Source organism: Arvicola amphibius, chromosome 8 (genome assembly GCF_903992535.2).
Source record: "Arvicola amphibius chromosome 8, mArvAmp1.2, whole genome shotgun sequence".
Classification (NCBI taxonomy): domain Eukaryota; kingdom Metazoa; phylum Chordata; class Mammalia; order Rodentia; family Cricetidae; genus Arvicola; species Arvicola amphibius.
Genome location: NC_052054.1, coordinates 5919230 through 5938256, shown reverse-complemented (window position 1 = coordinate 5938256; position 19027 = coordinate 5919230).

Below are 19027 nucleotides of genomic sequence, written 5' to 3'. Positions count from 1 at the left end.
CCTTTATTGACACGCTTCCTCTGAGAGGGCCACACCTCCTAATCCTTCTAATCCTTTCAAATAGTGCCACTAAGCATTCAAGTATATGAGCCTAGGGGTGCCATTCTTATCAAACCACCACACACAACCAGCCACTCCTCCAGGCCTTTGTAGGGAGCTGTGTGGCTGGAGTAATGGGTGGGCAGAGGATGTAGTCCTCTCATTAGCACATAAAAAGTAAACAGAAAGCCTGGGGAAGTACAGGATTGTGAACACTAATCTCCCTCCTAACAGGAGGATGGAAGACCCGGCCAGTCCCTTCTCTGGGACCTGGATGTGCTCAGGTAGAATACCTACTGTAAGAGCCTTACTTGCCTTGGAAATGAAACCTTAATAGATTTTAGTTCCAGACAGTCTTCTTCTGAAGGTGGGAGAAGGTCAAGAGGAGAAGGGTGTGTCTCATGCATTCAGATGAACTGAGTAAACGCTTGTCATGTTCATGCAGGAGCCCACGTGTCTGGAGTGTGTCATACAGTGGGTGTGAATTTGGCAGGTGGGACTGAAAGAATGTGTTCTGTGCCTTGCTGGCTTCACACTGGAATGCTAATAGGAGATCAATGGTAGCTATATCTGTGATAACAACAAACAGAATAATGTCCAATAGTAACAGATGGGTAAATAATGTCAGACACTGTCCAAACCTGGATGTCCACATGTCAGCTCATTGCTTCACTGACATGACACAAAGCTGACCCACCCTGGTCACCAGGAAAAAAAAGCCTGGGCCTGGAATGTTAGATTGGGGGCTGTAGACTTTGCAGTTCAACCAGTTCCAAGGTCCTGTAGTGCTACTCAGTTGATAACTACACATGGAACCAGTGGTCAATCAAAGCCCTGTGACAGTTCTATAGGCCAGCAGCCCTTATCTCTGTGACATGGCTGAGGAAGCTCCCAGGAAGAGGATGGAGTGACTTGTCACTTTCCAGACAGTGTGGGACTGAAGCAGCATCCAGTGACAGGTACCTGTCTCCTCTGAGCTGGGTATGATCTCATGGAATCCACCAGGAATCCTTCCTGGTGGAGGGAGTGAAGAGATGCATGAGGCCCATTCATAAGGTGGTTAGCATGGCCTCATGAGGCCCTTCCCAGCCCCAGGCTTAGACAATATGTAAACAAATGAACTGGGGCAGGACTTCTTGGTGTAGCTGTCTGAATCATCTAGGGAACCCAATCTAGGCTGCATAGTCTTCTGTAAATCTCCCACGCTCCTATAATCCCAAATAAATAAATTTATTCACCAAGCTGACAGAGTCCCTTCTCTGGTTTGTCATTGCCTTATCTTTCTGAGGTCCATCATGTTTCTTCATAACTCCCCAGGAAAAGTCACATGACCCAAATGCTACACATGGCACACACATTCCGTGAGCTGCCCAAGGCGCAGATCCTTACAGAGTGTCACAGTGAGAAGCACAGGCCCGGGGGTTTAGAGAGGCTGCTGTAGGCCCCAGTTGTTGGCCTCAAACGTTGAAAGCTAAACTAGGTTCTCAGTTTCCTCATGCTGAGTGTGCCCTAGAGACAAGTGACAATATGGTAATGCACTTCAGACTTGTGACAGGAAAACTGACATGAGTTCAGAAGAAAACTCATGTTTTTTATTTGTTTTAACAGGAGGATAATGGGAGGACTCTCCTGGAACTGAAGAAGTGCATTCTATTTTTTTTTTAATTTGTGTGTGAATGTGTGCAGGTTCATGTGGATATCAGAGGTTAATAACAGGCACCTTCCTCTATAGCTCTCCATTTTTTGAGACAGAATCTCTCATTGACCACAGAATTCATTGATTGACTAGACTAGCTGGCCAGTGAACCCCAGGAGCCATGTGTCTTGCCCCAAGGTTACTGATAAGTACCATGATGCCTGGGGTTTTACAAGGCTTCTGGGGGCCCATAGAACTCAGTTAGCTCAGGTACTATCGCCTGATTGTCCAGACTCTTGACTAGTCCATTTAAACACCGTAGCAGGAGAGCAACACGCCATTCTGATGGTTGGATTTATTGACAGGTTCTTGCTTGAATGCTCAGCTTCCAATCTTTCTTCTCTGTAAGTGATATCACTGTGGCTTCTCTTTATCTTCAATTTTTGCTCCAATTAGTTGGGTGATTTTCTTAGGAAAGACTGAGAGTTTCAAGTATGTCCAACTCGCACCAGAGGTCTCCAGTCTATGACCAACTTCTTGTAATGACCATTGCTCTTCAATCCTAGAGTCTGTCTACTCACTTTCGACCTTCGTTCTGCTTCATCTTTTCCATCTTCATAAAACTTCCGGTTTGGGAGAAGCCGGCCCCCCTCGAGATCCAGGGTAGAGGATGTTGGCCTATAAGTGAGACTGTAAACAGACCCTGGGAACTATTACCGTTTCAGGGGCCTAACACAGTGCAATAAGTACTTTAGCTGTGGTTTGTGGAGAGGGCTCGCTCTTGCTAGTCTTCCTGGCCATGCACAAGAATCTTTGTTGCTTCAAGGGCCACTGTAGCTCTGCTGCCTTGGGAGGACAAAGCCAACGCCCTCCGTGCCTTTCCAACTGAGCCTCTAGCATGAGGTTGCTTTAGCTCCTTTGTCATTAAATCTAACTCAAACTGCATCCTGTTACATGCAGCTCAACTTGTCCATCAGAAGTGCCATTTGCCTCTTCCTGATGACCTTCAAGAAGATACATCCATGCCCTAACCCTCAGATTCTATGAAAGGAGTGTTCCTAGTTAACTCTCCTGGGATGAAGGTATTCTAGGTTATTCAGATAGTCTCTGAGTCCAGTGGCAAGCATCTTTATGGAAAACAGGAGAGCTGGCACAAGCATTCAGAAGGTCACATGATGGTGGAGGCAGAGGCTGGAGCGATGTGGCCTCAGGTGCTGGAGGATGCAAAGAAGTGTTTTCCCTGCAAGGGGAGTGCAGCCTTAAGAGGGTGTGTGGCCTGCTAGCATTTCGACTTTGGATTTCTGGTGTGCAGAATCCAGAGCTGTTGTTGGTACTCATTGAGCATTAGAGCACCGCAGGCCGAGACACGGCACGCTCAACACATGAACAAACAGGGCTCAGACACATGGCTCCCCACACACCGACCGACCACACTCCAGGCGCGTGCGTGGCTCCACTCTGGTCTTCACATAGGCTCCAGCCGCAGCAGGAGAGGCACGTCACCTGTCCTCTGTGGAGAGTCCTGTGGGCAGCATCTTGCGTGTTGTGTGGCCTGTCTGGGATACTTTTCTTCAGAAATCCCCACAGACTGTCAAGGTCTAAGGCCTCTTGTGTTGAGGGTAATGGCCTCATCTTTGGCAGCGCTTCTGCATGAAGAAGGGGTGAGACACATGGGATAAAAGCTGCAATTCTATGGCGTCACTATTCAGAGGAGATTCTCAAGGAGCGCTATGCTGAAAAGTTTTTCAATAAATTAGTTTACAGACTTTTAAGGGACAGCTTTTAGATGAATGGAGATACGGCTTGGATTTAAATCCAGCTCATTGGGTCATCAGTTATATTATTGCTGCGGTATCCCGTGTTTCACGGCACCGACACACACAAGCAAAAGAGGAGCCACACGAGGAAGCTGTTTGCTTTACTGCTTTGGGTGAGCTGAGCCAAAAACTTAACCAGATTCGGTCTGAGCCGTGATGGCAGAGCTAGGGCTCCTGGAGGAGAAGGGACGGCGTGGAGGTGAGGGTGCACATATAGGAGCATCCCTCCATGTGACATGGTGGTCACAAAGAACAATAAGGCCCTCCCTGGGTTTCTCCATTCTGTATATCCATCAATCAGCTCTCACACCGTTTTTCTCTGCATTTTGCGTCCTCTTCCTCACTCTCCTCTTTAAATCCCTTCCCACTTGACTCCATCTGTCCCAACTCAGTCTTGACATTCTCTCTGGTCTTTGCAGTCTTTTCTTCTCTGGGCCTTGTGCTTGCTCAGGAAGCAATCTTGTTTGCGGAACCAAATCTTTATCCCCAGTTGCCTATTTTTGTGTTCCTTTGTGCATAAAAAAATAGTTAACTCTGATATTATTTATTGTCCATATAATGACCATTTCTTTAAAAAATATTTGTCACAGAGTACAATAAAGACCAAATGTATTATGGGGTTGATAAAATAAATATAAAGGTCAAAATATAGGAGAAAAGTAGATCAGAAATGTGAACTCTGAGTTCTCACTTGCACAGTACATTAAGTTGGCCAAAGGCCTATGGGAAGCTTCCTGTTTCTCCAGAACTTTAAGTCATATAACCAAAACAGCCACACACAACCACACAAAACAGCCACATCAGGCAGGGAAGAAACTGTGGAGACAGCACCCTTGTGTGCCCTAATGATATTTAAATGTGTTGAAAACTTCCTACTGCTTACTTAGCTAACATTTTATAAAATCATTAGATATTGCCGTAATGGCAATTTTCTTTTTGAAAAGATTTATTTTAAAATTGTATGTATGTGTGCTCATGGCGGGAGGGCGGGGAGTGTGGATGCACATGTGTGCAGGTGCTGCCAAAGGCTAGAAACATCAGCTCCCCAGGAACTGGGCTACAGGCAGCTGTGAGACGCCTGATATAGGTGCTGGGAACAGAACAGGTTCCGCTGCAAGAGCTGATTGCACTGTTAGCCGGGGAACCATCTTCCCAGCGCCACAATTTTATTCTGAAAAATGATTAAGTAAATGGATATAATTTACACATATGTATTTTTAACACTGAAAGCCTTCATCTTAGTATAATTCCTTATTTTATCCACAACACAGTACTCTCCCCCCCCCCACCAACATGTTTCAAGACGACTCCCAATGCTGTGACTAATGAAAGGGAGACCGAAGTTTAGGCTTCCTATGAGGTATTTGGAGCCTTAGGACACATCCATTAGGGGTACACAAGCAAGACGCTTTGAGATCACTGTAGAATTTCTTCTTTATGTAACGGTGCCAACAAACAGATATTGTGTTTATTTATTTTCAATCTTTTTATAGATCATACTTTTAGGAAATTAACTTGGTTTTGAAAGGTTTGTAAAACATCACATAGAATCAAAGTCAAGATAGTAAGGTGCATTCGTTCTGAAAGATTTAGCTTGTGTTCTTGCCCCCACCTGAGCATCCCTCTGGTCCCACCGTCCCAGCTGGTCACCTAGTTCTACATCTTAGGGTTTCCCATTAACTTTATACTCTAGATTACTCAGCAGCAGAATGGGAGAGAGGGAGACAGACAGACAGACAGACAGACACTCACCCCTTTCACTGTCTCACAGCATCCAGATGAGACAGGCCATTGTGTGTTCTCTCTGGTGACGTTAGTCAGTGGTCAGCGGAGTTATGTTCCTGCTGTGGCAGCCTCCCTGTGGGGCTACACCGTACTCCCTCCCACTGGGTGAGTGCTGCTGCCCTCCCTCGTCAGCAAACTGTGTTTTAGGCTTTAGACTGTTGTGAATCTAGTTGACCTGACTCTTACCCAAGGTTGTACATATTTTCCTGCAAGTATGCTTTAAATTTCTTTCAAGGCATTCTCTCGTCATGTCTCGTTCATTTTCATGTAATGTGGAACAATATCTATTTATCATCTATCTATCTCTATCTATCTATCTATCTATCTATCTATCATCTATATCTATCTATCTATCATCTATCTATCTATCTATCATCTATCTATCTATTATCTATCTATCTATCTATCTATATCTATCTATCATCTATCTATCTATCTATCTATCAATCATCTATCTACATATTTATACTTGTAATATATGTGCATGTGTATGTGTGTGTGACTGCATGTGCCTAGGAACGACCTTGCATTCATACAGAGGCCAGAGAAAGATGTCAGGGGTCCCACCCTACCATTCACCATCTTTTTCTCTGAGACAGGATCTCTCACTGAAGTTGGCCAGTAACCCCAGGGGTCTCCCATCTCTGCCCCCCACAACACACACTGCAGTGGGGTTACAGAAATCTATGCTGAAACCTATAGTTTTCACATGGGTTCTGAGGATTTGAACTCAGGTCCTTATGCTTGTGTGGAAACTACCCTGAGCCCTCTTCCCAACCCTGACTCTGTGATCATTTTAAAGATGAAAGTATCTTTGTTTTTTTTCTCTCTACCACCAAGAGAATAGCATAGTCAATTAAAGTAGAATAACTAAATTACATAGATACTAATTTTATTTAAGGAATTTCTGCCAAGTTCTGATCTCCACAATTGTCAATTAGATCAAATGATTGATAGTTTTGGCATCTGAGCACTCCCCACCCCCAGCCAAAGACTGCCAGGAGCAGACGCCTGTGGTGATGCTCTGGCCTTCACCCACTGTGTTGAAGGAGCACACTGACGGTATCAATGCTCTTGGCCGGGACGTGCAGAAGGTGGGCTTTGGTTGGGTGGTTGGGGTGAAGGGAGAGTTCGGGAAAGCCGAGATTGACTCCAGAGTGGATGTTGTCTGGAAGTGCAACTGACTCAATGACTAAACGTTGTAATCAATCTCACTGAAAGGATGGAAGACCAAAGCAGGGCTAAAGTCTCAGCTGTCAAGGAATCGACAGTCTCTCTTATTAGCTGGAATGAGAGAATGACTGATATTTTGTGGTTGGGATAATATCCACGGTTTGTATGTATTTAAAATTCACCTGTTCGTATTTTGATACATGAGATCACAAAGTGGGCTTCTCTGATGGGATTTTTGGCATAGATAATACAGACAATATTCAGTAAGAGAACACCTAACCTGTTAGGCCTGCTCACAGTCACACCAAGCCCAGAGTCTGTGTTTGGCCTGGGTGTTTGTGTCCTCTTTTCTCAGAAGATGTCTACAGCTAAGACCCAGAACCCTTCACAGGAGCGATGGAGACCTGGAACCTATCCCTAGAGCCTCAGAGACCTGGAACTTATCACGAGAGCATCAGAGACTTGGAACCCATCACAAGAGCATCAGAGACCTGGAACCCATCCCTAGAACCTCAGAGACCTGGAACTTATCATGAGAGCATCAGAGACTTGGAACCCATCACAGGAGCCTCAGAGACCCGGGACCTATCATGGGAGCCTCAAGAGACCTGAAACCCATTACAGGAGCCTCAGAGACCTGGAACCTGTCATGGGAGCCTCAAGAGACCTGGAACTCATTATGGGAGCCTTAGAGACCTGGAACCTATCATGGGAGCCTCAAGAGACCTGGAACCCATTATGGGAGCCTCAGAAACACATAACCCATCACAGGAGCCTCAGAGACCTGGAACCCACCATGGGAGGCCACCCTGGTCTACATAATGAGTTCCAGGACAGCCAGAGCTTCATAGTGAGAACCAATCTCAAAAAAAAAAAAAATCAAAAATAAGGAGGAGGAAGAGGAGACAAAGGAGGAACATGAGTGTAGAAGGGGCTACCTAGGAAGAGGAGGGTCAGTGGGAAGGGAAAGGAACTAGGGGTTAGTAGGGGAGCGTAGTGGGAATCGGCGGGACTGCGTCCCGCCACCCAGCCGCCGGCTAGCTTTACACCCGAAATAATTACACGGAAACTGTATTCTTTTAAAACACTGCCTGGCCCATAGTTTCAGCCTCTTATTAGTTAATTCTCACATCTTCCTTTAACCCATATTTAGTAATCTGGGTAGCACCACAAGTTGTGGCTTACCAGGAGAGATCTTAACCTGCGTCCATCTCGGAGAGGAGCAGCATGGAGACTCACTATGGTCACTGCCTGAAGCGTCTCCCTAACTCTACTTCCTTGTTCCCACAATTCTGTTCTGTCTACTCCACCTACCTAACTCTCTGTCTCTTAAAGGGCCAAGGCAGTTTTCTTTATTAATTAACCAATGAAAGAAACATAGACAGATAACTCTCCTCCATCAGGGGAGGAGGGACTAGTGAGGGTAAATGTAACCACGGTGCACTGTTCAGAAATGTCCAAAGTAAAATGAAAGAGAAAACAAGCCACAGAGAAGAGTTTACACTTCAGTCACCACGGGAAGCTGGGACTGAGAGCTGCCAAGATATCTCAGGTCTAACGAGGAGATGGTGCCTCGGATGCTCCCTGGAGTCCTGGCACATGTAAGACTCTGGACCAACACACAAAGCATGCATTCCATGTTTTATACCTACAGATTAGATAACAAGAAAATCATATTTGGGAGACTAGCAAGCTGAATGCTGAACACAGGTATCACATCCACCTGGAAGACACGTCACTTTCCAGAGCTGGGCTGTTGTGATAATGATCTGATGTGGTATGGTAATGTGTTTTCACAGTGTGGGGTGCACTTCCCAGCACGCAGAAAATACACAATAAACAGAGGCCAACCTTGATAATGAGTCTGAATTTTCTTCCCTACTAAATACTTCCGGTGTTTTAAACTAATTATTCATTTGGACTTTTTTGTTATTTAAAATTTTTCATTTTAATGATGTTAGTAGTGAATACTTGAGCCTGTCTTTAACATCGCTGTGTGTGTGGACCAGTTGAAAATTCTGGTCTATAAGTGCAGGTTTCTTGGTATTCTTAGCCTTAGTTGTGGTCATTCATAGAGGTGTTTTGTGTAAATGTGCATTTGTGAACACAGAGGCCACAGTTGTACATCTGAGTGAGCACACAAACAACAGCATCTGTTCTTCACTTGTGCAGTTGCGGCTGGTATTCCTGACTCAGGAATACCTGGCACTGGATTTGAAACGCCTCCTGTGAAACAAAACATTTAAAACAAAAAATTGTATTCTGCCATTGCAGTCAAATCCACAGCACACAGATAGAAACAAAGCTGCATCGATAACCCAAACACCGAGTTCATTAGGGCAGCAAATAAGGAGACATCGGGTTATAAGGAAAAGGGGAGGGAGACCCTTCTGTAACCACTCCTCAGAAATAGTAACAAACAGAACAACCACAGAAAGAATTTTTTTTACGCTATCTGGATATGTATTCATGATGAGATACAGGTTGGAATTCATCAGCCTGAAGAAAATAATTATATGTAGTAAGAGAAAACCACAGATTCAAACGTGATGCTTATAAATTTTCAAGCTTTAGGAATTTAAATAAAGTTACAATTTTAAAAGTGATATGGAAATTTTGTAAAGAATTTTAAAATATTATTACTTTCCATCTTACCAATATTTCCTATTTGGTCAAGTCTTAAGAAAATTAACAGTTTCTGGCTCAACATACTATGAATCATGATTACATAAACTTGTAACTTCTTTGGGGATCAAGTGGGCAGTAACTAGGTTCTGTGAAATTGATAGGGAGGCCTTTTTGGCAACTGAACTAGTAACGGATACCAACACAGAATGACTTTTTACATGAACTCTCTCCGGATTCCTCTGTGTATTTGGGGTCCGGGGTTTTGGAATGGGAACGCAGGACCTTAGACAGGCCAGGTTTGATCATATTTTAAATTACAATGTAAGGATCAAAAGTGGACATGACCAGCGGGTGGTAAAAGTTAACAACAAGAGTGCAGATGTTCCTGGGACTCCCGGGAGGGTACAAGCACTCCCCACAAGTGGTGTGACATGTCCCACAGAACTCCATGCAGAGTCCGAGGGGCCAAATCCTCCCTGTGGGAATTGCACTTGAGTGTGGCTCCACTCTGGTTTAGAGTGTCAGAAGGAAGAGCCTCATCTGTGTTTCTATGCCTGTACTTTGGCAGTGATCTTTTGCCCTATGGATGTCTAAAAGATAGAGTGCCCTGGCAACCCGGTGGGGAAAGGCCAGAGCCATTTGCACCAGGAACTCATTCCTGAAGTGGACAGACCCTGTAATCTGGTTCCCAGGGAGGTTGTCCTGGAGAGGGGTGAGGAATCCCCCTCAGGTCCACTGGTCCCCTGAGATCAAGGGCAGACTGTTATCTGGTGGGGAAGTCACAACGGAAGGGAAAGCGGCTATAGACATTTGGCTCTTGATTGAACGCAGTCTTTTCCACCACAGAGACAATGCCTGTTCCTCTACTAAGCCTCCCCTCCCCCCATATGTTTCTGTCACCTAAAGGGATCCGATTCCCTGGACTTATGGAGCAGACCCAGTGGAACCAACATAAAACAAAACAAAGCAAAAATCTTGGCTTATGTCAAGTTACCTCCAAGGAAAAATAAAATCTAACCAATAATGTTTTCTGCAACTTAGACAACACTGCGGGGAAAGTGAGCCACTGCCTGTTCTGACCACTGTCCAGTGTGAGCCACTGCCTGTTCTGACCACTGTCCAGTGTGAGCCACTGCCTGTTCTGACCACTGTCCAGTGTGAGCCACTGCCTGTTCTGACCACTGTCCAGTGTGAGCCACTGCCTGTTCTGACCACTGTCCAGTGTGAGCCACTGCCTGTTCTGACCACTGTCCAGTGTGAGCCACTGATGTGTTCTGACCACTGTCCAGTGTGAGCCACTGCCTGTTCTGACCACTGTCCAGTGTGAGCCACTGATGTGTTCTGACCACTGTCCAGTGTGAGCCACTGCCTGTTCTGACCACTGTCCAGTGTGAGCCACTGATGTGTTCTGACCACTGTCCAGTGTGAGCCACTGCCTGTTCTGACCACTGTCCAGTGTGAGCCACTGATGTGTGTTCTGACCACTGTCCAGTGTGAGCCACTGATGTGTTCTGACCACTGTCCAGTGTGAGCCACTGCCTGTTCTGACCACTGTCCAGTGTGAGCCACTGATGTGTTCTGACCACTGTCCAGTGTGAGCCACTGATGTGTTCTGACCACTGTCCAGTGTGAGCCACTGATGTGTTCTGACCACTGTCCAGTGTGAGCCACTGATGTGTTCTGACCACTGTCCAGTGTGAGCCACTGATCATGTTCTGACCACTGTCCAGTGTGAGCCACTGCCTGTTCTGACCACTGTCCAGTGTGAGCCACTGATGTGTTCTGACCACTGTCCAGTGTGAGCCACTGCCTGTTCTGACCACTGTCCAGTGTGAGCCACTGATGTGTTCTGACCACTGTCCAGTGTGAGCCACTGCCTGTTCTGACCATTGTCCAGTGTGAGCCACTGCCTGTTCTGACCACTGTCCAGTGTGAGCCACTGATGTGTTCTGACCACTGTCCAGTGTGAGCCACTGCCTGTTCTGACCACTGTCCAGTGTGAGCCACTGCCTGTTCTGACCACTGTCCAGTGTGAGCCACTGATGTGTTCTGACCACTGTCCAGTGTGAGCCACTGATGTGTGTTCTGACCACTGTCCAGTGTGAGCCACTGCCTGTTCTGACCACTGTCCAGTGTGAGCCACTGATGTGTTCTGACCACTGTCCAGTGTGAGCCACTGATGTGTTCTGACCACTGTCCAGTGTGAGCCACTGATGTGTTCTGACCACTGTCCAGTGTGAGCCACTGATGTGTTCTGACCACTGTCCAGTGTGAGCCACTGATCATGTTCTGACCACTGTCCAGTGTGAGCCACTGCCTGTTCTGACCACTGTCCAGTGTGAACCACTGACCTGTTCTGACCACTGTCCAGTGTGAGCCGCTGATCATGTTCTGACCACTGTCCAGTGTGGACTATTGACTTGTTCTGACCATTGTCCAGTGCTGCCATTTGTGGCCATTGGGGCTAATTAGAAATGGAGTTTTGATGATGTTTTCTTTTTGCAGTTGGAGTACGATGAGGATGGCTATTGGAACTCAGAGGCTCTACGCTGGGGTTAATATAGCCGAGAACGTCTCTCAAAGGGTCGGGTGATGGAAGCCTATCCTTAGTGTAGTGTTGTTGAGGTGCTGAAGCCATGCAGAATAAGGGAAAGGGAGAAAGGTCCTGTGGGCACTGCCCCCAGAAAAGGACGAATTCTGGACCCTTGGAGTGAGTTCTCCAGAGACCAAGCTTTTATGAAAAAGGACAAACCTGATCCTGAGCCCTCTGGCTGCCTCTCAGCAGCTCTTCCACTCTCTCACCCCCGTGAGGCCACCAACAGGCACTCTCCAGATGCTGAGCAGGGGGACTGCCCTGCCTTGAGCTACGCACTTGAAAAACTTATCTACAAAGTACCCCGCTGCAAGTATGTTGCCATGGCAACAGAAAACAGACTCTGGCACACTGTGATGGGGCTTTCAATCTAGAAATCAGCATAGTGGTGTTCAGGATACACCCGTCGATCACGGTGGCATGAAAAAAAAAGGCAAAGGGAGAGCAAGGTATAGATGTAGTTATGGTCGGGGGGTCAGTCGAGCTGAGACTAAGGCTACCCTGTGGTGGCTGGGTGGGCCCACATGGTCACAAGGACCCTAGGAGTGAAGCCGTGTGGTGTGTGAGGTGGGGAGGCCTGGCTGGCATGGCTCTGAAGACAGCATGGCCTAAAAGAGCCAGCCTTGGCGTCAGGCCTGTGTGCATCGGACTTTTGACCTCCAGCATTGTTAAGATGCTTGATGGGTGCATCATAAAGCTGCCATGGGTACTGTGAGTTCTTACAGAAGCATCAGGACTAACTTAGGCACCTGCCACTTTCTAGGTTCTGGGCTAAGCCTGGGAAACAGAGTCGTGACTGAGAGGTACTTGCATGACAGACTTGCAGTCTCCTTGGAGAAGAAGTGAGGATGGCTGTGATACAGCCAGGGAGCTCCCGAGACCCCAAGACATCTCAGTTGTTGGATAGATACATAGTGCTGGGCAGCCTGTCAACCCTAGAGGAAGGATGCAGGGCTGGGCGAGGAGATAGTGCCCCTCTTAATGTGCTTACTCCAGTAAATCTCATCATGTATCAAAAATGTGCCCCAGCTCATTGTGGGGGTGTTGTATTTCTACAGTTTAGCCCCTTCCCAATCAACTGAATCATTGTACTCTGGTGTGAGGTCAGGTAACATCCAAATGGCTTCTTTATCTGGGCTGTGGGCACCAAGGGGTAAGGAGTGTCCCCAGGTTGGTGGTGTGTGGCACTCCCGGTGAAATAGTTCCACTCAGTCTGGTCTTCATGACACCACTGAAGCAGGGGGAAGGGGCAGTTTGACACTTGACACGGGCAGAAGAGGAGATGCTGGCCTTTTGGAGAGTGAACAGGCCGAAAGTCAGAGCAAAGGCCTGCATCACATCACAGAGACCCAAGAAATCTCTGCTGGACCATGCAGGTCAAAGCTGAGGTCAGGGATGGCCATGGTCCCTCCTTCTGCCTTGCAAGCAGGCAGGAGCCAGAGGAAAGAGAAAAGGACAGCCTTTTACTTCATCAGACTGGGACCACTTTTCAGGCTAAACTCAGGGTCAAGCCATCCATCTCCTCATCAGGTGCCAGGACCACATTGTGCCGTGAGTCTCTTACCCTCAGGCTAGCAGGCAGGCAGTGAGAACACCCTGCACTCGTCCTGATGTGTGAAGCTGCTGCAGGACACCAGGTGTAGTCGCTGCCCTTGAGAGGAGCCCGCCTAGGCCTTGTTCTGCAGCGTGAGTTTGTTCTGTCTTCCAGCTTCTGAAAGGAGTGTTTTACACTTTCATATTGTAGTTCCTGGGACAGTTGGTACCTGGTATGTGTGCATTTTTCTTTTTGAGACGCTTGTCCTTTTATCCCTCTGTGATGTGATGGAATGCATCCATTCATTTATTCAATCATTAAGGATGGCTGATAGCTTTCTGCTTGGTGTTTCCATGAGGGGGAAATAGTCTGTTTTAGTCAGTGTTCTCTGGAAAGGACCAGATAGAATGAATATGTATTATAGGAGTCTAGAGGTACAGTTGGTCAGTATGCAGTACTTACGTGAGTATGTATTGCAAAGGGAATTTATTAGAACAGCTTATAGAACAGAGCTGGGTAGTTCAGCAGTGGCTGTCTGTAGGCTGCAGAGGTAGCGGCTCAGCCCACAAAGGTGCCTCAGAGATCATCATCAGGCACCGAGGGCCTGGAGGATTCCTGGGGAGTTGGCAATCATCAGTGCACGTTGGTAAGGCAAAGACATCAGGTTTTCACGTCAGAAGTCACACCAACAATGAGGTAGATGCTCTCACCAACAAGAACCTGAGATGGATGGCAGGCAGCAATGGTTTTCCTTAGACCCTATATCTGGGACTCAGGTGGAAGGGATGGCCCTCATTTAATCCTTCCTGGAAATGCCTCAAAGGCTTACCCATAGGTATGTCTTGAAGTTGGTTCCACATTCAATCAAGCCATCACACCCATATCCCTCAGTAAGAAAAATACTGAAGGATGAGGTAGCAGATGCATGACTTTGGGATAGCAGGGTTCTCCAAGGGAAAGGCAGGCAGCAGAGGGGATACCCAGTCCTGTAAGGGACCTAGAGGGCCACTGCATGGAGTGAGGGGAGGGGAGCTAGGTGGCCAAAGCCCTGCTGGACACAGGGGGTCAAGGTCCTTCACAGTGTTGGTAAGGTCCTGATGGCCAAGAACCCCGTTCTATGGGGAAGAGGCTCTCATCCAGCCTGCACAGGGCTTAGGAACACAGGATGCTTCATTCACAGGACCCCCTCTGTTATATTTTTATAAAATCGGGGATTTCCAGCAAGAATAGATTTGAGGGGTCTTAAGCCAATCTGATGGTAGCTTCTGCCTGGTGCTATTTTACACACGGGGACAAAGTGTGGCTCAGAACCTTCTTTCATAAGCGTGGCTTAGGACTTGCCTTTGCAGAAAGCAGCAGCAGTCGATGGCCGACATTCAAGATGAGTAGAGCAGCATTTCGACGAGATCAAAACCAGTTGAGATGTTTGGTAATGAGCAATGTAGCCTCCGCTGTGGGGCGGGAATGAGAAAAATGTCACAATCCCGTAATATAGCCACAGCAACTGAAGCATTCATTTGCCAAATAATGGGTTCTTTATATTTTGTACAAAGATTGCTCTGTCAGAGCAGCTAGTGTGTAAGATATGAAAAGGAACAATCTACCAGGTAATGTGGAGAAGAATGTAATTTTGCAACCCTTGATAGAGCAGGAGGCCAGAAATTGAGATTGAGGGAGAATGCTGCTCTCTGCTGAGAGATGAACGGTGCAAGCAGAGAGCGCATCTCTGGCTTCCTCTTCTTAGCCCTTTTATTTCGATGACTTAAAATATATAAAAAGTTAGAATGTACAGATATCTTAAAAGGACAGAAAAGGGAAGAGAGGATTTAAGCCATAAGGGCTCTCTATATTCTTTTATGTAAAAATGAGCAGATTGTACAATATTTTTTTCACTACTTTTTTTCATACAATATATTTTGGTCATGTTTTTCCCCTCCCCCAACTCCTCCCTGATTTTTCCCACATTCCTACCCACCCCACCCAACTTTATGTTTTTTCTTTCCCTCTTTAAGACAAAGAAAAAGACAAAAGACCAAAAAAAAAAAAAAGTCAAAATGAAAGGCCCACACATTAAAAAAACAAACAAAACAAAAAAATAGCATGGAGTTCATTGTGTGTCATCTGTCTGTTGCTTTTCCTTCCCTTCTGGGTCAGTATCCAGAGTGTCACATACCAAACAAGCCATTGTGACACCAAGTTCCATTTCCAGTCCACTCCAGTCCACCCTCAGTCACCCCAGTTCACCCTCAGTCACCCCCAGTCACCCCAGTCCACCCCCAGTCATCCCCAGTCACCCCCAGTCCACCCCCAGTCCAGCCCCAGTCCAGCCACCAGACATTCCCAGCTCACACTCAGTCCCCCCAAGTCCACCCCCAGTCACCCCCAATCCACCCCAGTCACCCTTAGAGGTTCTGCAGGTGGGGACCTGTTGTGATTTGACCAGCCTCTGTCTTTGAGTCTCTCAAACATCTGCCTGTGAGGTGAGGCCTGGGGCTGTGGTTTCATCTGAAGCCTGGCTGGGTACAACAGCTTCTCCCAGCTCTGGGACTGATGCAGGTCTGGTGACTGCTGGCCCACGACTGCCCTTGGTCCTTCACCCTATGTGCCTCTCATAGAGCATTTGGGAGCGCAACACCCGGCATCCCCAGCCTGACTAAGGAGAGAGCAAGAGAAGAGCGCAGAGAATGGTAACTGTGGTCTTTCTGTAAATCAGCCTGAGAACTGACATCCTCATGAATTCTGATATATTCTGTTCATTAGATAGACGCCAACCACTAGGGTCAAGGCCATACTAGAGGGGAGAGGGCAGGATCATCAGGAATCTTACAGACGGCCCAGCAGAGGCAGCGTCTAGAGCCTGCTACACTGTATCAGTTTCCGGGACTGGAAGCCACTCTTCTCTGCTCATGCTGTTCGAAAAGGGAAATTTGAAGTGACACTGTATCATTTTAGAGAAGGCCAAAAGGGTATTTTGAGCAAAAACATGTCTTTAGTGTAAGAGAAGAAAGAAAGGAAGGGTGAGATTGTTCTATCCAATAATACTTTGGATGAATTCCCTATGACAGTCACCTAGAGCAAGGCACTACATCCCTGACTGGCTTTGGCCCAGGGCACTGCATCTTCCCTTGGTCTAGACTCTGTAGGGAATGCTGATGCTTCCTACCTCCATGGGAGGCACCTGTTCTCTATGCTCAGCCCACTCCCCTCCTTCTGCTTTCAGCGACCTAGCTGAAGGGAATAGCCAAGGCCTAAGTATAGGGTAGTGCCTCAGAATCTCAGGTGCCCACTGGGGTGACAAGAGAAGCAAGTGACTACATTCCTTTGAAGTCAGATAATCTCTTCAGTTTTTTAAATCTCAGTCAGTTGTACCCATGCTTTGCTAGACTGCACCTGAGTTTCAGGAAAGCACAGGTAAGTTCCTGCAGTGACAAAGGGTCAGCAGGTGGCCTCTGGTCTTCAACTGTCCTTGATTCAAATTTGCAGCTATCTGCAAGTCCTCTACCTGATGTGGGATCCCCTCTACATGCTGTGAATGCCATTAGTTAATAAGGAAACTGTCTTGGGCCTGTGCAGAGTAGAATAGAGGTAGGCAGGGAAAACTAAACTGAATGCTGGGAGAAAGGAGGTGGAGTCAGGGAGACGCCATGTAACTGCCGCCAGGGACATATATGAGCTAGGAACTTGCCTGTAAGCCACAACCACATGGCGATACACAGATTAATAGAAATGGGTTAAACTAATATGTAAGAGCTAGCCAATAAGAAGCTAGAGCTAATGGGCCAAGCAGTGATTTAATTAATACAGTTTCTGTGTGGTTATTTCGGGAGTCTGGGCAGCCAGGAAACAAATGAACAGCTTCCTACTACACTCTCCCCTCAGGTCCCTGGGGTCTAAGGGAGAGTCGCTAGTCTTCACTGTGGGGAGTGAACTCTCATTATGGGCCTCCTTCTGAGAGAAGATGCCATGTGTGATATATCCAGCTTGCTCTGAAGTTTGCAAAGACTCTGAAGCCTGAGACTGCCCAGGGACACTCATCTTGACTTTTCCATGCATCTGTCTGTCTACAGACATCTCTACAGACATCACCATCCCAGAGACTGCGTGCAGTGTGTGCAGGGCTCCCGGCTGGGGATGGTGGGAGCTTATTTGGCCTCTCTGGGTACCAACACTGAGTCTCTGTCTTCTTTCTCTCATCTCGCCCTGTGTCTCTCTCTCTCAAGTTACCTTTTATCAGAGTTGTTTTCTAGATGTATGGAAAGCAATTCTGTGAGAGCTCACAGACATCCCCCAGCTTCTGTGCCTGGCTTAAGCATTTCCCGTATCCCTCAGGTCAGCACTGGAAAGTCAAAAGGCCAAGGGGCCTCTGGTTCTCTGCCTTCTCAGGTGGTGGACTGAAAGTAGCACTCTGGAAGTGAGAGGCGAGTGGTAGAGCAGAGGACCTGGCTGTGTGAATGTGTGTATGAATGTGAGTGTGTGATTGTGAGGTGCTTGAAGGTCTGAGTGTGTACAGCGGGGGTATAGAGCAAGGATTGTGTGGCAGGGAATGAGATGGATGGGTGAGATGGTGTTCTTCGTAGCATCTGATGGGCGTTCTTGCCAGGTAAAGACCTCATGATTCTTCAGATTTCAGCAGGGTCGGATGGAAATCACTCTGGCAAGGGCTGTGGTTTCAGAGTCCCAGAGCCTAAAAGTGGAGCTGAAACTTTTGTCAGGAGCAGCTCCTACAGACCAAGGGATGGAGAGTCAGCCTTGGGCCGCACTTGGTGCCCCCACAGTGTGTAGCCCTCAGGCAGTGGCTTATCAGCAGGGAGAAGGCTGTGGAAGGATAAAAGGCCGGAAAGGCTGGGGGTGGGGCTTGAGGAGTAGGGGAGTGGGCAGTGTAGGATCCTACTGATCCCAGGCCTCAGGGCAGCTGAATAATAGCCCCTGATTGCTGCCTTGCTCTGGCCTGAACCTGATGACCTGGAGGTCGGTGAGGATGCTGAGTTGAGCTCTCGTTTGTACACAAACCACTATTCTGAAAGCCTGGGGATGAGGGGATTGGCCATTTCACAACTGCTCGTAAAGAGGAATGACTGTTGAAGATCCACAAAGCAAATGTTGTTTCGAATCTCTGTCTTTCACTGTCTGCCTCTTTCCTTTTCAGCACTACGGATGGAGCTTGAGGCGTTGCTAATGTCTACTGCTGAGCGGCACTGCAGTCCTTTACATAACTGAAGTTACACTCAGAATTCAGACTTTGCTTCCAGTAGGAGGACAGATGCTTGTGATTCCCACAAAATGGACCCTCGGACTGTGGTCTCTGCTTCCTACTTTAAGTTTTTGTTGAAGGTCATCCCTTGAACTTCTGTGAGCATGACTGGATGTGTTCTCCAACACCTCTGGGCCCACGTGGCTGCACTGTGCTTGACTTTCCCTGTGAGGAGAGGCAAGCGTAAGGGAGGCTTCTCAAGGGCAACCCCCCGTGAGGTGGAGAGTTGGATATTCCCCATCATGTGTGTTATGCCACCCTCTGCCAGGCAAGGCATCTGCACCGTCCTCGCCAGGACGTCTGCTTTTTGTAGGCAGGGATTGTGAACATGGTAGTCAACCAACAATGTCTGGGTTGAATACTCAATTAGAATCACACCAGGTGGTGAGGAAACCGAGTCTGAGAGGAAGAAATGGTTTTGTGTTGAGGCTGAGAGTCTGTAACGTTAGTGTTCAGCTAAACTCTGATATTGAAAGAAAGTAATAAATGGCCTAGTTGATAGGAATACAAATTCACGGCCCACTGAAGGCAGCAGTGGCTTCTAACAAATCGTGTTTGTTCAAACAATTGT